Source organism: Molossus molossus, unplaced genomic scaffold (genome assembly GCF_014108415.1).
Source record: "Molossus molossus isolate mMolMol1 unplaced genomic scaffold, mMolMol1.p scaffold_m16_p_21, whole genome shotgun sequence".
Classification (NCBI taxonomy): Eukaryota; Metazoa; Chordata; class Mammalia; order Chiroptera; family Molossidae; genus Molossus; species Molossus molossus.
Window position 1 is genome coordinate 8219098 of NW_023425357.1, and position 17921 is coordinate 8237018.

At 44.8% G+C, this 17921-nt stretch overlaps 1 protein-coding gene across 6 annotated transcripts in view; it reads right to left on the reverse strand.

The window, feature by feature from the left end:
• Positions 1–17921, reverse strand: part of SAE1 (SUMO1 activating enzyme subunit 1) — an 81893-nt gene that overhangs the window by 17259 nt on the left and 46713 nt on the right. The gene's annotated exons all lie outside the window — the stretch shown is intronic.

A 17921-nucleotide genomic window follows, 5' to 3' on the forward strand; every position in this document is an offset into this window, starting at 1 on the left:
TCTTTTAATAATAAATGCTTGTAGATGTTGAGAATTAAGAAAAAATTTTAATTCTCTAGGAATTATACACTAATTAAAATGTGGGCCAAGCCTGGCCAGTGTGGCTCAGTGGCTGAGCGTTGATACACGCACCAAGAGGTTGCCGGTTCAATTCCTGGTCAGGGCACATGCAAGGTTGTGGGTCCAGTCCCCAGTGGGGGACATGCAGGAGTCTGCCAATTGATTTTCTCTCTCATTGATGTTACTATCTCCCTCTCCTTTCCCATCTCTGTAAAAATCAATAAAGAAAAAAAAAAATGTGGGCCAAATTGCCCTGGTTGGTTTGGCTCAGTGGTGAGAGCGTTGGCCTACAGACTTGAAGGGTTTTATCCCCAGTCAAGGGCACATACCTGAGTTGCAGGTTTGATTCCCCGAACCAGTTAAGGTCGTGTTGGAGGCAATCAATCCATGTGTCTCTCTCTCATCGATATTTCTCTCTCTCTCTTCCTCCCTCCCACTCTATCTAAAAATCAAGAAAAAAAAATATCCTCGGGTGAGGATTAACCAAAAAGAAAAAAAAGTGGGCCAAGTGAAAGGTAATACACTTTTCATTTATTCAACAAATAGTCAGAAAGGCAATCAAATAATTATACAAATAACTAAAATGACTGTGATGAGTGCCAGCATAGTGTACCAGAGGGTTTGACATTGCAGGGTGGTGTCAGGTAAGGCTTCCCTGAGGAAGCAATAACTGAATGAAGTATGTGTTTGGGGAGGGGGAAGCTTCCAGTAGAGGGAAAAGGCCCGATTATGACCCAGAAGAGAGGTCAGGAGCGGGAGGCATGCATTCTAGGCACCAGTTCAAAGGGCTGCTTTAGCCAGAAAGGCCAGCCAAATGCTCAGACTCATCAGACAGGCAAGTCATTACAAACAAAACCTCCCTTAGTACAACAATTATGTCAACCTTCAGAAACGAGTGTTTAATTTTGGTTTTGAACCAGAGAAAGGTTGAGATGATGGCAGCAAATCAGAGCTACTGTGAACAAGACCCTAACAAGGCTTGGATTTTTAGCCCAACCAAAAAGACATAGGCAGGAGCATGATAAGATCAATAAAAATACAAACCCCTTCTACTGCCATTATACCTGTCCACAATGTTCACTGCGTGCAGGGTGATGGCATTCGGGTACTCCCCGAGGCAGGCGTGAAGCCATTCTCTAGGCCACTACGCCCCCATCACACAAGCTGTGTATATCAGTGGAGACAGAAATATGTGGCTCCCTGGGGGCTGTAGGGTAGCACCTTATACCTGGAGGGAACTTTATAGTTTACACAGAGCTTCCATTTGAGTTTCATCGTTACTTGCTGTCTGATAAAGTGAACTTATTCAGCAAATTATCCGCTCTATCAGTATAAGAGGCTCTCCCCTAAAAATAAAGGTAGATTAAAAACTCAGGCAATTTCCTGTGAGGCTCTGTAAAAACGCACTTGGAATCCACCCCAGATTAAGAAATGAGTCCTTCTCTTTCTACTTGTTTTCTTAAGACTCACAAATAGCCTAGGTTGAAAACCACTCTCTAAGAAAGAGTACAAACTCACTCATTCAACCAGCAAGACCGAGCACTCACGGTGTGTCCGGCTGGCCGAGAGGCACTGAAGGGACAAGGGCAGATGAGTGAGACTTGATGCTTGTATGTATGAAGACGATGGGGAGAGAAGAGAGAATTGAGGAGTCACAACAGATGGCTTCAAGCCTGAGAGAAATTCATAAATGGGCTATAAGTATTCCAAGAAGATCCCACACCACTGAGGCTCAGGTAAAAGAAGACACAGACTGCGCCTGGGCTATGCCTTTCTTAGTGCCAGCGTCAGAAAAAGGCCTCTGGTCTGTTTCTCTGGCAACTTTCAAATGCCTAGTATAGGGTTCTGCATATCAGAGGATTTAAAAAGGGGGGTAGGGGGCTGGCCAGTTTGGCTCAGCGGTTAGAGCGTTGGCTCGCGGACCGGAGAGTCCTGGGTTGTTCGGTTTCCACTAAGGGCACATGCCTCGGTTGGAGTCTGTCCCTGGTCCCGGTTGGGGTCGTGTGGGTGGCAACCAGTCGATGTGTCTCTCTCACATCGATGTTTCTCTCTCTCTTCTTCCCTCTTTCCCTCCCGCTCTGTCTGAAGATAAATGCAAAAATGTCCTCGGGTGAGGATAAAAAAAGAAAGGGGGGGTGGGAGGGTTGCTCAGGAACACCTGTTTTGAACACTGTTTGCCATCTGGAAACATGACTCTACTCTTTTTCAAGAACACATCTCCTAGAACCCTCAATTGTACCTGGCCACTTGGCAGCCAACTCAAGGCCAATGGCCATTTGGATGTTGCTAAACTGATCTGCCTTCACCTCAGCTTAGCGTCTACCTCTGCAGATGTGTTGCTGGAATTCCAATCTGGAGTAAATAAATGCAATCACAGAAGCATTTGGGGGCAGGGTGGAGAAGAGATTGCAGAAGAGGCAGTTAATCCCTGGTTAGACCCAGCCTCCTTTCCAGCAATGTCTTGTGAAGACAAAGGAATCTGGAAACCTAGTCCAGCCAAAGCAGAGGACACTCCGAGCACATGATATTGAATGTCAGCACTACTCCCGTCAATCGCTCCTGAGAGGACACAACCACAAACCCAGAACGAGTGTCAGTGCTGCCTGAGCAGATGACCACGGCAATGCCAAGTACAGCCGCTCATACCGAACAATCCAAGACCCAGTGGCAACCACGTGGACAGTGAGTGGCTGCTTAATTTCAGGCTGTCAGGGTGGTGGACAGCAACAGGGCCCCAACTGGTACTGCCTGAGCAATCCTCTCATTTCTGTGTCACTGGGACAGAAGCATCAACTGTCATATGGGACAAAGAAGAGGATCCTTTTTTCAGACCTCACCACAAAGCTTTTCATCTTTTGGTTAAATATAAGCTCTCAGAGAAAGCTCAAATCATCATAACAGCAAAATAGCAAATAATAGCAAAACCAACAGTGCCTACTATGTGCCAGGCATCGTTCTAAATATTGTGCATACATTAACACTCACCCACAATAACCTGGTGAGGTAGGGTGGTCCTATTACTCTCCCTACTTTATAGATGAAGAAACAACTTCTGAGAGGTTAAGTGTCTTGTTCGATGTAACTGCCAATAAGTATTAGGGCAGAAATGGCAACTCTGACATTCAGACTCTGTGCTTCTTAACCCTAATCAAATCCAGGAGAAATGGCAGGACCATCAGGAATGCAGCCCCAAGGATTCCAAGCAGTCTGGCTCTTTGCTCCCCACCTCAGGAGGACTCCCATTCAACCACATTTTTATGCATTTCCCAGATAGGCTCTGCCCTCTCTCAATTGGTCTATTAACTTTAAGTTACTAATTCAGTGGGTGAGAAATGGAGGCGGAGGCCACACGAAACCTTGCCTATCAACAGTAAGACCAGTTTCATCTCAGAAAGAAAGAAGGTGACACTAAGAGGAGTGAAGGCAGCCAGCAGCTGGCCCTGCTGTTTCGCTGGGCCCCTTGCCTGTTCCTGGTGCAGGCTGCCTGGATGAGGGCCGGCAGGCTGGCACCGTCCAGATACCTCGCTGACCACATCTGAAGGCCTCTCAGGGCCTCTGGGAAGGAGGCCAGTCAGAAGGCCACTTATTTGTAGCAAAGCAAACAGAAGCTGTATTTTTCACTCTTTTTCGAATGTCAGCACTCCAGTTAGTGGGGGTGGGAAGAAGCCCATGCTCTAGACAGGCAGCAGCCTCCGAACTGACCCTAGCCCCTGACAAGTTCTTGCTTATTAAATTCTCCCCTTTGTTCTGCTCTCCACCCCTCCCAAATAGCCAGACACATACACATCACTGTTGACTCTGCATTTCTGAAGAGCACCTCCCCACCAGTTTCCAGATTATAAAACTGTTCCATTAAGATCAAACATTTTCAGGAATGGAGAGATGCTCTGCCAAAAGATGACTCATGAATCGTATCAAAACAGTGCACAAAATTAGAGTCCCAAACTTGATTAACTTCATCTGAACCTTTTAATTAACTCAGGTTGCTGAAGGCCAGGGAAATGACATTTATTGCTATAGATGACAGGCTTGTGTCTCTGCTGAAGTTCAGGTCTTGCTCATGTAACAAAAAAGGCAAACTTTGAAAAGGAGAAACCAAGCACCTTTTCACATGAGAACAAAAGCTGTGTACCTGTGAATAACTACCACTTCTGTAAAAAGAAATGAACTCAAATTTAAATTGAATCAGAATACCAGATTACTGTTACTATAGGCACTTGGAAAGCAGTATTATTAATCACTGTATTTCTTTCAACAAGTATCTTAACTGCATTTAAATAGTGATTATATTTAGCATAATCACTAAGGCCATCGAAAAAAAATATTTTTATAAGATTAAAAAATAGTTAATGTTGCAAATTAGCCCCAAGTCTATTACTGTCCCCTAAAACAGCTCAATTAAGGGAGAGAAAGCCAAATCTATATAAAAACCTCATTTGCCTGACTGACGCCTAAAGCTTTCCATGTCAAACACCCCTGCCCCCATCTCCAGCTCTCCCCCACCTACCGATAAACCTCCTCCCAAGCAAGCCGGCTCACTCAGTGGAGCCATTCACTCTGGGAACAGCCTGGAAACCAGTTCTACTCCTGAGTTACACAAACTTCAAAGAAAGTGAGAAGTAGTTATCCTCATAGACAATTACCTGTCTTCTAAGGTAAAACACTAGGTCTGACATTTAGTCAATTGTTCATTCAATAAATATGTACTGAGCGCTGACTTTGTGCCAGGCTGAGTAGGACAGGGGAGAGCCAAATGCATGTTCTGCCTCCAAAAAGCATTTAGTGAGGGTGGCAAACCCAACTACTTACAAGATAGCAAAAGGAGGGAACCAGAAAAAGAACTCTTAGTGTAATGAAGGTGGAATGGGGCAGTCTCATTGAGCAGCCAGGCCCCCCAGCTCCTCTTCACGGGTCCCCCAGCCTCCAACACTGCTGTCCCTTCCACTCACTCTCGGAAGGCTCCCGAGCTGCCGGAGGGCCCACTGCACCTTCTCTCTGCACAGCCCTTCCTGGGAGTTGGCAGGCAGCAGAGTGCAGTAGTGAGGAGCCCAGCTCTGGAGCCTGACTATCTAGGCTGGATCCCTTATTTTTTCCATTTACTGTCACCTTGGGCAAGTGACAATGTCCCTGAGCTTTCTTTATAAAATAAGAATTTTAAGAGCATTTACTTTTCGAGGTTTAAGGATTAGGTGAACTAATCCACGTAAAGCACCAGGACAGTACCATGTGTGGTTTAAAAATTCAGTAAACGCCAATACTCCAGAATTGTGGCTACTCTGCTCCAATTTCCATAAACCCAGGTCGGCCGCCCCCTGGAGCTGACATACTTGTTCATGCTGAACTTCCTCGTTTAACCAAGTTACCACGACTAGTGCAGCTGTGAGCTCTGAAGACTACAGTGACTCTCCCCTCATAGCTTTTTTTTTTTTAATCCGCACCCAAGGACATTTTTCATTTTATGTTCGGGTAGAGTGAGAGGGAGAGAGAGGAAGAGAGAGAGAGAAACATTGATGTGAAAGGGACACATCGAGTGGTTGCCACCTGCACGACTGAACCAGGGCCGGGGACAAACTGCAACCAAGGTACGTGCCCTTAGCAGGAACCAAACCCGGGTCCCTCTGGACCACAGGCTGATGCTCTAACCACTAAACCAAACCAGCCAGGGCCCTTCACGGCTCTTAATCTGTTTGTCATCTTACAATCATCTGTAAATTCACTGTACAAGGGTTGACTTGTCTTCCTTGCTAGATGTTTGCTCAGAGACCATTTCTATTCTGTTCACTACTTATTTAATTCCTAACACGGGCTTGCACCCTGGTAGCACTGACAAAGTATGTTCCATGGGAAGGAAGGCAAACAGCCACACATAACGGGACAGGGCTCTTGACAAGTGACATGAGGTCCTCGCAGATCCTAACCAGGTCTGCTTTTTACTAACTGAATTGAATACAGTTTTCAAGATACCCAGGATGGATCCGTCATTTGTTTTCTTTTGTTAATACTCACCCAAAGATATTTTTCCCATTGATTTTTAGAAAGAGTGGAAGGAGGGGGGCGGGACATTGATGTGAGAGACACAGATCCATTGGTTGCGTCCCGCATGCACCCTGACTGGAGCAGGGATCAAACCTGCAACTCAGGTATGTGCCCTTCACTGGGACTAGAACCCTTCAGTCCGTGGGTGGTGAGCCACACCAACCAGGTTTTTTTTTTTATCCTTGCCTGAGGACATTTTTGCATTTATCTTCAGATAGAGAGGGAGGGAGAGAGGGAGGAAGAGAGAGAGAAACATCGAAGTGAGAGACACATCGACTGGTTGCCACCCACACGACTCCAACAGGGGCCAGGAAAGAAGTGCAACCGAGGTACGTGCCCTTAGCAGGAACCGAACCCGGGCCTCTCTGGTGCAGGGGCTGAGCCAAACTGGCCAGGGCTGGATCTGTTTTTTAACAAGTATTTACAAACATGCTAGACAGGAATTCCCAGCAAAAAACAAAAAAGATACATAGTGCACCATCTGTCCTCAGGAGGGAAACAAGACTCAAGGCCATGCCTGGAATCTAAAGGTGCAGAACAGCCAGCCCGTGGGTGTGACCTCAAAGGAGGGACAAAACTGGACTAGGGAAGGCAGGAGTACTTTGGGAAGCCACCATGTGTCTGGCTCTCTCAGCCTCTTACCTTTTAAGGCGTCTGGTCATCTGTATATCTTGGCTCCACAAAACTCCCTCTACTTTATTCACCTCACCCTTAGTTTTTCTTTTTAAGCCAGAAACTTAAAAGTTTGCGTGTGGCCTTCACCAGGTGGCTTAATTGGTTGGAGCATCATCCCATACACCCAAAGGTTGTGGTTCAATTCCCAGTCAGGGCACATACCTAGGTTTCAGGCTTGATCCCCAGTTGGGGTATGTACAGGAGGCAACTGATCAATGTTTTTCTCTTAACCTTCCCCTCTCTCTAAAATCAATGAGAATGTCCTTGGGCGAGGATTTTTAAAAAATGCTAACAGTATGTGTGCATGTATTCATTCATTCATTTTTTTTCCACCCAACATGTCCTGAGTAGCTGTCCTCCATCCCCATACCCTGTGCTGATCTCTGCTAGGAACTCAGAAGTAACCCAGACAGCACCAGGCCCTGCCCTTGAATGCAGAGCTCGGAATCCACAAGGGGCATACTCATAAGCCTCTGTCTGTCTCCACAGCCACACAGTACTGTGATCTCTTTCTCCAGAACATCACCTTCAGAATAGCTCCCCTGAAGACTTACTCTGAAATGCCCCTTCTGGGCTCCAAGTCCTGGCCACCCTTCCACCTCCCCAGTGCGACCCAGTCTACGACCTTATCACATATCAGCTCAAAACAGAAAAAGAAAGCGGTCTCTTGTTGTTTACATCTCACTCTCTTCTGAAAAGAATTTGAGGCAGCAGATGAAGCTGTTGATGGGGGAAAGGAGAGTACTTTTTCTCAGAAATGACCTGAAAACAAGATGCCATTTTTTGCCTACCAAATTAAAGACCAAGATTACTGAACCTAAACAAGAAGGCCAGGGGCCAGCTCTGTCAGCCAGGGCTGGTGGGTGTGAGTGCTCAGTGAACCACGTGATGATGTGGTATTGAGGATCTTTATAAAAGGTTATGCCCCTTGGCTGGTGATTGAATTATGTATAAATGGTTACTGCCATGTTATTTATACCACACAAAATCTGGAAATAATCTCACATCAATAACAGGATGGTTACATGTAATATACTGACAGAATGAATTATTTATTCAGCTATTAAAATTATGTTTAAGCAGCTGTTTAGTGACTTTTTTTTTTTACAACATTTAGTTTTTTTAAAAAGGCATATAATATCCTACATTTAGAATGAGCTCTCTCATATAAAAATAAAATAGAATGAGATAGGTACAACTGTTACCATTCCCATTTAAAAGGTGGGAAACTGAGGCTTTGGAGAGGCTCAGGGTTACGATGGATTCAAAAGTCACCTTCAGCAACCTCTATGTTATACTGTCTCCCTAGGAACAGAGACGAGATAGAAAACATGCTTATCTTTAAAAAAAACACACACAAAAACACTTCAAATGGATATGGCTACCCCCCAGAGCACACCAGTTTGGAATGATGCAAACCACCCATTAAGACTCTGCAGCAAAATGTTCTAATTCTCCTCTAAAAAATGTCAAGTGATTCCTGAGCTTGACTCTCACCTTTAAAGTGGAACATCCTGACTAGTATGTAAAGATTGTAATTTATAAAAGAAGGGGATGAAAAGATTCTAAAGCACAGAGGTAAGTTATGCAGAGCACAAGTACAGAGCTCCACGGACCCCAGTGCGCGGCCCCTCATCCATCGGCCCGGCCACCCGCACACTCACACAGAATCTGACAGAGCCCTCCACATTCAGACCCACCCTGCCCGGTCACAAGCAGCAGGGAGACAGGGTCTTTTCTCCAGCCCAGCACTTGAGTGGCACATGACCTTGACTCTGGGCATCTGCTGCTCTCTGCCAACCACTCTCACCGAGGGAAGATGGCACAGGACATTCCCGTGACTGTTGTCTGACAGTCAGAGAAAAGATGTGAGGCTTTAAACAAAAATTGCAGCTGGGCTTGGGGCCCGAGAGCTGCTCAAACAGGCTAAAGCCGGGGCTGGGGGAGATGTGGGTCTGGAAAGAAAAAACAAGGCAGGTTGCTGACAATGTTGCCCATTATTGCAATCTGGTCTTGATGGGCCTTAGTTTCCCATCTGCAAAAGTGGATTAAGAAAATGTCACAAGGCTCTTGTGAAGTTCAGATTTTAAAAACAGACATAATGCTATTATTAGTAATGCTAATAATTAAAGTCTGGTAGCACTCTAAGATAGGCAGTGTGCAGTGACACTTAAACACTTTCCAGCCCTGGCCAGTTTGGCTCAGCGGTTAGAGCGTCGGCCTGCGGTCCAGAGGGACCCGGGTTCGGTTCCGCTAAGGGCACGTACGTCAGTTGCAGTTTGTCCCCGGCCCTGGTTGGGTCGTGCGGGTGGCAGCCACTTGACGTGTCCCTTTCACGTCAATGTTTCTCTCTCTCCCTCCCATTCTATCTGAACAAACAAACAAACAAAAAACATGATAAAAAAGTCCTCGGGTGAGGGAAAAAAAAAAAACTTTCCAGGTGTGGCGAACTTGGACAAACGACCTAGCCTCTCTAAGCCTCAATTTCTTCTTGTGAAAATGGGATGATCACAATAAGATCTGCTCTCACAAGGGTGCTGTGAAGATTTAATGTGATCATGACGTACATAAAGTGCTTACCAATAACTACCAAAGCACAACATGTGCCAGACCTTCATTTAATCCCTGTGTCCTACCAGGATGCCTAACCAGTCGGTTCTCTTACCACTCTGCATAAGGCTGAACAGCACTTTTGGGTCACCTGTGCCCTCCCCTCCGCTCTCTTCTCTGCATGACAGTGCCTTCTTCCTTTCTGAATGACTGTGGTCTGCCTGCTCTCCACCACTGATAAGGCAGTGGCACCAAACAAAAACCACTGTTTTTCCTTTCTCCCTCCTTACAAATTATTTTTAAACATTTGTGGTCATGACAGCAGCAAATCAACAAGTGCTCAGCTGCTACCCCACTATCGGAACCCATTTCCCTGTGGCTGTGTCCTCCTGGGTAGCTCCTGTCATTGCTGGAACGTCAGACCCAAACAGTGATGGCGGCCTGTGGCCTGGTTTACAAAGGTTACAAGCTCTAAAACAAGAAGTTCCTTCTGAAGAGAACTGATCACCAAATCAAGCTGAGATCTGGAGACAAAGTTAATTAAAAAATCATAAAAACAGGAAAATTGGGAGGGTAGTGGGGGCAGGAAAAATTGAAGATAAAGTTTCCTAAAGTCTATCTATAACAATTAAAAAATTATGCCCAGCTGGTGTGGCTCAGTGGTTGAGCATCGACCCATGCACCAAGAGTCGCCGGTTTGATTCCCGGGTCAGGGCACATGCCCAGGTTGTGGGCCGGATCCCTAGTGGGGGGCAGAAAGGAGGCCGCCAATCATTGTTCTCTCTCATCAATGTTTCTCTCTCTCTCCCTCTCCCTTCCTCTCTCTCTAAAAATCAATAAAGAAAAAAAAATTTAAAAATTACAAAGTATCTGTTGATAGGAAATCTTACAAAAGAATCCATGTAGTGATAAGGTATAATATACTAGAAAGATCTGGAAGAATACACAAGAAATGGCAGTTTCCTCTAAGGTATCTGAATATTTCACTAAGATGTCTTACCTTTACAACTTAGAAAAAGAAAAAATATAACTGTTTCTAAGAATCTCCTATACATGACCATTGGGAACAGGGAACTGTCAACATCGCCACATCTGTGAGAAAGCAGAGGTCACGAAGTGAAGGGCCTTGCTCAAGGCCAGAAAGCATATGGCAGAGCTGGGACCTAAACTTCTTTCTTCCAAATCCAAATCTGGAGTCGTCAAGGCTTAGGTGACTGAGAAGGTTCTACTGGCAGGACAACGTAGATGTGAATTCCAAACTTGGCTAGATTTAAGAACCAAGAACAATCTGTCACCTTAGAAAAGACTAATTCTTCCATGGAGGACCCTAGGCCTGACCTCACCAACTCCTAGCAAAGAGAGGAGCTGCTGGTCAGTGACAGGCCCTTGCTGCCTGGACACAGGGAGTTAAAGGGGAGTGGAAATGTTCCCCAATCCTGTGGATGGTGTAGGCACAGTCCCGAAGCCAAGTCTGAGGTTTAGAGGTACTTCCTGTCTTGTGTGCAGCACAGTGGGGAAAAGGCCAAAGGCCAATTATATAAATTAGCAACATCTTGATGGCTTTACATGGGCCTCAAAAAAATTAATAAAAGCCACAAGATAAGAACTGGCAAGATGCTCCAATCTTGGGACAAGTGATGGTAGCAATCAATCAACCCACATCTACCAGCCTGTGCTGGACAGTCAAGAGATGAGAGAGCCCTGGCGGGTTTGATTCAGCGGTTAGTGTCAGCTTGCAGACCAAAGAATCTCAGTTTCGATTCCGGTCAAGGGCAGGTACCTTGGTTGTGGTTTGTTCCCGGACCTGGCTGGGATAGTGCGGGAGGCAACCAGTCAACGTGTCCCTCTCAATGTTTCTCTCTCTCTCTACCCTTCTCCCACTCTATCTGAAGATATTTGAAAAAGTATCCTCAGGTGAGGATTAAAAAAAAAAAAAGAAAGAAAGCCGTACCTGGTTTGGCTCAGCGGTTAGAGCGTCGGCCTGTGGTTCAGAGAGACCCGGGTTCGGTTCCCGCTAAGGGCGCGTACCTCAGTTGCAGTTTGTCCCCGGCCCTGGTTGGTTGTGCGGGTGGCAGCCACTCGATGTGTCCCTTTCACATCGATGTTTCTCTCTCTCTCTCAATCTCTCTCTCTCTTTCCCTCCCGCCCTCCCTCCAGCTCTATCTGAACAAAAAATGGAAAAATGTTCTCGGGTGAGGATAAAAAAAAGAGAGAGATGAGGGAGCTGTGGTCCCTTCCCTCAAGTCAATTCTGTTGTCCAGAGGGTGGGATGGGATAACAGAGGAAGGAAACCCAACTCAGATAAGTGAGTTAGATTATGGAGGTAACATCAGAGCTGAGCAGTAAAGATAAGAGGGAAGGGCCAAAACAGGTATTCCAGGCAGAAGGAATAGAAAGAAGGAATAGAAATGTGTGTAGAAACAAGAAGGTGACAGCAAGGGGTGACAGATGTCTGGGGGACAGGTAGTTTTTTCAAGGAGGGTAGAAGGGAGTGAAAGGGGAAAAAGAGGTCAACTGGCCCCAGGCCAGGAATGTCAATCCAGGAAATCAAAATTGTATCCTAAAGGCAAAAGAGTCATGAAAGGGTTTTAGTGTTTCAATGGATTAGTCTGGTGACTGAAAACGGATGAGGAGGAGATCTGAAGGCAGAGGACAGCTGGGAGGCTGTTAAAGAGGTTCAGTCTCTGATGATGGTGGGAGGCAATCCTCAGGGAGAACTCCTGGGCACATGAATAGGAGAGGCAGAGGAGTCTAGGCTGGACTCCATAAAGCACCACAGAGGGTGCTTGTCTGGGGCTCTAGGTGAACTTGATTAATGCTCTGCAGAAGAGAAAATGGCAAATGGGTTGGAACAAAACTAACAGCTCAACTTGGAGCACTGGGTTTCCAACACTCATTCCAGCTCCAGGTGCACAAAGGCAGCCCATTAGGACATTTCCTGGTTTATCTTTAATCCTTATCCCTAATCCAATCCACAACCAACAATGAGGCTCAGCAGGGGAAAATGATTCATCAGAGGCCTCCACAGTGATGTCCTTTCTCCTCTAGGACCTGCCTCCAAGTCACTTTTTGTATTCCTAGTAAGGTCTTGCCCAGCTCTAGACAAAAACTGAAGGCTTGTTTGCAGGTGGAAAATTGTTTATATGCAAATACACCCCCTATAGTGTGCCTAACACTACTGTATGCCAGAGGAAATACCTTTTTTTTTTTAATCCTCACCTGAGGATATTTTTCTATTTATCTTCAGATAGAGTGGAAGGAAGAGAGAGAGAGAGAGAGAAGGAGGGGGGGGAGAAACATCAATGTGAGAGGGACACATAGACTGGCTGCCTCTCGAATGACCCTGAACTGGGCCGGGGATGAACCGCAACTGCGGTTCCGTGCTCTTGATTGGACTCGAACCCGCAACTCTTTGGTCCAAGGGCCAAAGTTCTACTGCTTAGCCAAACCAGCCAGGGCAGAAGAAACATTTTTTGCAGAGCAAGGACCCGAAGTGGAGGCCATCCCAGCCTTGCTCAGCAGTGGGGTGTAGTTTTACTCACAATCTCTGGACTGGTTCATCACAGCTTTGCTGTTCTCACTCATGGGGTGTGGGATTTCTCCTATAGTAGATGACTCTTGGCACCCTAGCAAATCTGGGGGAACCTAAATGGCTCCTTTCCAGAACTGTATACAAAGAATACCAGGTTAAGACCTCTCTACCATTTGAAGAGATGACGAAGATACACTGTCAAATGTGTCCCATTCCACCCTGGCTGGTTTGGCTCAGAGGCTAAAATGTTGGCCCGCAGACTGAAGAGTCGTGGGCTCGAGTCCAGCCACAGGTACATACCTGGGTTGTAGGTTCAATCCCCAGCCCCAGTCAGAGTCATGCAAGAGGCAACCAATTGATATGTCTCTCTAACATTGATGTTTCCTCTCCCTCCCTCCCTCCTTCCCATTCTCTCTAAAAATTAATGAAAGAATATCTTCAGCCCAGTTGGTGTGGCTCAGTGGATTGAGTATCGTCCCATGGTCTGAGAGGTCTTGACTCGATTCCCAGTCAGGGCACATGCCTGGGTTGCAAGACTTGATCCCTAGCAGGATGTTTCTATTTCATCTCTCTCTCTCCCCCTTCCTCTCTCTCTCTAAAATAATCAATAAAATTATTGAAAAAAATATATATCCTCAGGTAAGGATTAACCAAAAAAAGAAAAAGTGCCCCCTTCCTATGGACCTAGCACAAATCATAAAGTCCTTTGCAGGTATTATCCAACAGGTCATCAAATATCAAGGTTTTCCAAGGTGCTGAGAACCGGCTTTTTTGGAGGTTGTTTTTTGTTATTTTAAATTCTATGTTGAACAATTTTGAATTTTTTTTTTTAGAGAGAGAGGAAGGAAGAGATAGAAACATTGATGTGAGAGAAATACATAGGTTGACTGCCTCCTACACACCCCCTACTGGGGATGGAGCCCACAGCCCAGGCATGTGCCCTGACTGGGGATTTAATTGGGACCTCTCAGTCCATGGGATGCTCAATCCACTGAGACACAACGGGAAGGCTATGTTGAATAATTTTAGACTTATAGAAAAACTGTATACAGAATTCCAGTATAAGTGCACCTAGATTTCCCAAATGTTAGCATCCTAACACATTTGTCATTCTTTTTTTTTATTCCTTACCGGAGGACATTTTTCCATTTATCATAAGATAGAGTGGGAGGGAGGGAGAGAGACAGAAAGGAACACTGATGTGACAGAGCCACATCGAATGGTTACCTCCCGCACGACCTGACCAGGGCTGGGGATGAACCACAGCTGGGGACAAACCACAACCAAGGTATGTGCCCTTGACCGGGATCGAACCTGCAACTCATTGGTCCGCACTAAGCCAAACCAGGGCCATTCTTTATTTTTTTTAAATGTTTTTATTGACTTTTTAGAGAAAAAGGAAGAGAGAGGAAGATAAAAACATTGATGTGAGAGAGAAACATCAATCAGCTGCCTCCTGCACACCCCCCACTGGGGATCGAACCCATATCCTGGGCATATGCCCTGACTGGAAATCAAACTGGGGCCTCTCAGTCCATGAGAGGATACTCAATCCACTGAGCTCATGGGCCAGGCTGTTATTTCTTTATATTATCTATAAATACACATTTTCCCTGAATGATTTAAAATTTGCCCCTAAATACTTCTTTGTGTATTTCCTAAAAACAAGAACATCCCCTTATATAACCACAAAACAATGATCAAAAGTATGAAATCATCACTGACAGAGTATTATTATCATCTAATCTACAGATCCTTATCAAATTTTACCCGTTGTCCCACTAATAAATGCCCCTGAGAGCAAAAAGAAAAATCTTCCAGGCTCTGGAATTCAATCCACGATTCTACATGCCATTGCATTATCATGTCTCTTTATTCTTCTTTAATTTAGAAAGGGGTTCCTCAGTCCTTCAGGATACTTTTGAAGAGTACAGGACATTTTTTTTTTTTTTTTTTTTTTTTACAGAATAGTCTTCAATTTGAGTTTGTCTGATGTTTCCTCATAATGAGACTCCAACTACCAACCCTGGACCAGGAATCCTGGATGGTGTTGTGTCTTTTCAGTGCATCCTATCAGCAGGCATAAGATCTATTTGTCTTATTCTTAGAATGCTAACTGATCTCTTGGTTGAGGAAGAATCTGCCAGGGTTCTCTAAAGTCTCTGTCAGTATTAAAGAGGATCTTGGGAGGAGACAACTATCCTGTTTTACAGTACACTTTCCCATTAGTTGTAGCATCCATCAATGACTCTTGACTGAAACCATTTTTAGCACTATGGTGAAAATACAGATATTTTATCTACATCATTCCTGCTTTATTTATTCTACTGTAAAAAAGGACTTTCTCCTCTCCCCCATTTATTTACTTATTCACTTGTCAGTGTAGAGTTATGTGTTCTTATTCTATTCTATGGTTTATAATCTATTACTACCATTTATTTGATCCTTGAACTGTCCCAGATCTGACCAGTAGGAGCCCTTTAAAGCTGGCTCCTGTATCCTTTTGAAATGACCTATCATTCTTTGAGCACTTTCTTACTTTCTGGCATAGCAGATGTTCTAAGCTCACTTGTAATTTTCTCACCCCAGCCCCAGAATCAGCCATTTATCCAAGAATATTAACAATCACAATCTGGGTATGAAGTACGTTCACTAACCACAGAGTGTCTTTACTTCTAAGCCCTCTCAACAAACAGGTAGAAAATATATGTATTAATGTGGAAACATACATACACACATCTATTTCTACAGCTATAAATAAAAAACCATGGGTTCATCTGATGACTCAAATTCTGATCCAACCCCACAGGGTTCCTCCTAGCCTTTCCCACCTTCCATATTTACAGAAACTCCCTTTTCTGGCAGTTAAAAAACAAACAAAAAACCCCGATTCTCATTACCTACAATATATTATTTATCTTTTTATTTGCTCAGTTCTAAAATACATAATAAGTAGTTTCAGAATTACTAACCTATATTACTGTGAAAAACAAACTTACTAACCAGAGTTCGATATTTGTTTATATTTTTTTCTTTAGTCTGAGGGTATATAGTCAAAATACTACATTCAAGCTACATGGGTTAGTTCCCGTTTTCGTGCCTCAGTGTAGTAATGCCCCCATTTGAAACACAGTACTTAATAGATTTAAAAATATAAACACAAACAGTAAATCAGCCCTAGTAGGTAGCTCAGTTGGTTAGAACGTCGTCCCGATACACCAAGGTTGCGGGTTTGATCCCCAGTCAGAGCACATATAAGAATCAATGAATGAGCCCTGGCCGGTTTGGCTCAGCGGTTAGAGCGTAGGCCTGCGGTCCGGAGAGACCCGGGTTCGGTTCCCGCTAAGGGCATGTACCTCGGTTGCAGTTTGTCCCCGGCCCTGGTTGGTCGTGCGGGTGGCAGCCACTCGATGTGTCCCTTCACGTCGATGTTTCCCTCTCTCTCTCTTCCTCTCTCTCCCTCCCACTCTACCTGAACAAAAAATGGAAAAATGTCCTCGGGTGAGGATAAAAAAAAAAAAAAGAATCAATGAATGAATGTACAAATAAATGCAATAACAAATCAATGTTTCTCTGTCTCCCTCTCAAATTAATTAAAAAAAAAAATGTTTTTTGTCCTGGCCAGTATGGCTCAGCCTGTGGACGAGTGTCCCGGGTTTGGTTCCCACTAGGGGCATGTACCTTGGTTGCAGTTTGTCCCCAGCCCCGGTTGGGGTTGTGTGGGTGGCAACCAGTCAATGTGTCTCTCTCACATCGATGTTTCTCTCTGTCTTCCCCCCTCTCTCCCTCCCTTTCTATCTGAAGATAAATGAAAAAAAAAAAGTCCTCGGGTGAGGATAAAAAAAGATAAAATTTAAAGAAAAAACATTTTTTTAATAGTAAGTCAAGTCCTGTGGATTCAATGGTCTAACTTGCTGACCCTTCAGAAACCTGGGGCTTTATAGAAATGTGGCAATGCCAGCCACCCCTAGTTATTCTGATTCAGTCAATATGAGCTAGAACCAGGGGATTTCTATTATTCAAATGTCTCCAGAGAACCACTGACTGTGAGATAAAAAGCCTAAAAAACAGTACCCTGAAGATCTCTGGCCAGTTCCCACCCAGCTCGTCTCACGGGAATATGGTCCCTGCACTGCTGCCCACGGCTGTCCTGCTGCTCTGCCTGCAGCAGTCTCGCCTCTCTTCACCACCCAGCAGATACCCAGCCTTTAAAATCCAGCTCAGATGTCTTCTCTCTGAAGACTTTCCAACTTCCCAAACATGGCCAGAACCTCAGTTTCCTGAGCTCCTGTAAGTTTGCTTTTGATTATTGTGAAATAATTTGCACATTTTGAAAAATAGAACAGTACAACAATGACAGCTTTTTCCATCGCCCTCTGTTACAGCTCTCCTCTAGAGGAGTACAATTATTTGTGTTTGTCTTTTCCACTAGCAATGAGACCTACTATTCCTCCTCTGATGATTCCCAGGCAAGGGATCTGGCACACAGCAGGTGTTCAAAAAATGTTTGGTTTAAGGTTATTTGCAGCTTTAACCCTGTGGCTCAAAGATGGCCTAAGTTATTTTCCATGAGTCTCAGAACTGATTCTGAGAAGGATTCTGTGCTAAGTAATTCTCATCTTAAGATGAAGTCCATTTCTTCCTGCCCTGGACTAAACCTGCCTGTTATTGTTCATGCTCGTAAGTGAATGCTGTTTCCATACTAGACCTGGTATTTTTAGCACTCCTGTTTTGATAAACTCACACTAACCTCAAAAAGAACAAATCAAAGTCAACTTTTTGCCACAGGAAACCAGCTCATGCTTAATGTTTTGCAACATGCCATGGGAGAATAATAAAAAGATGAGACCTTTTGCTCACAGATGGTGAGGCTAATGTTCAAGATAGTGGAAAAATGCAGCAGGAAGCGTTCAGTCTGGCCACTATCTTAGTAAGTAAACTGGAAAAACACTCAGCACCCAAACAAGGCAAATGCACGCACATGGATAGCAGGGCAGCTGCTTTCACAGACACTGAATTGTGAATGGGGCAGTAAGAACCATCCACATGTGAGGGGCAGGCCACGGCC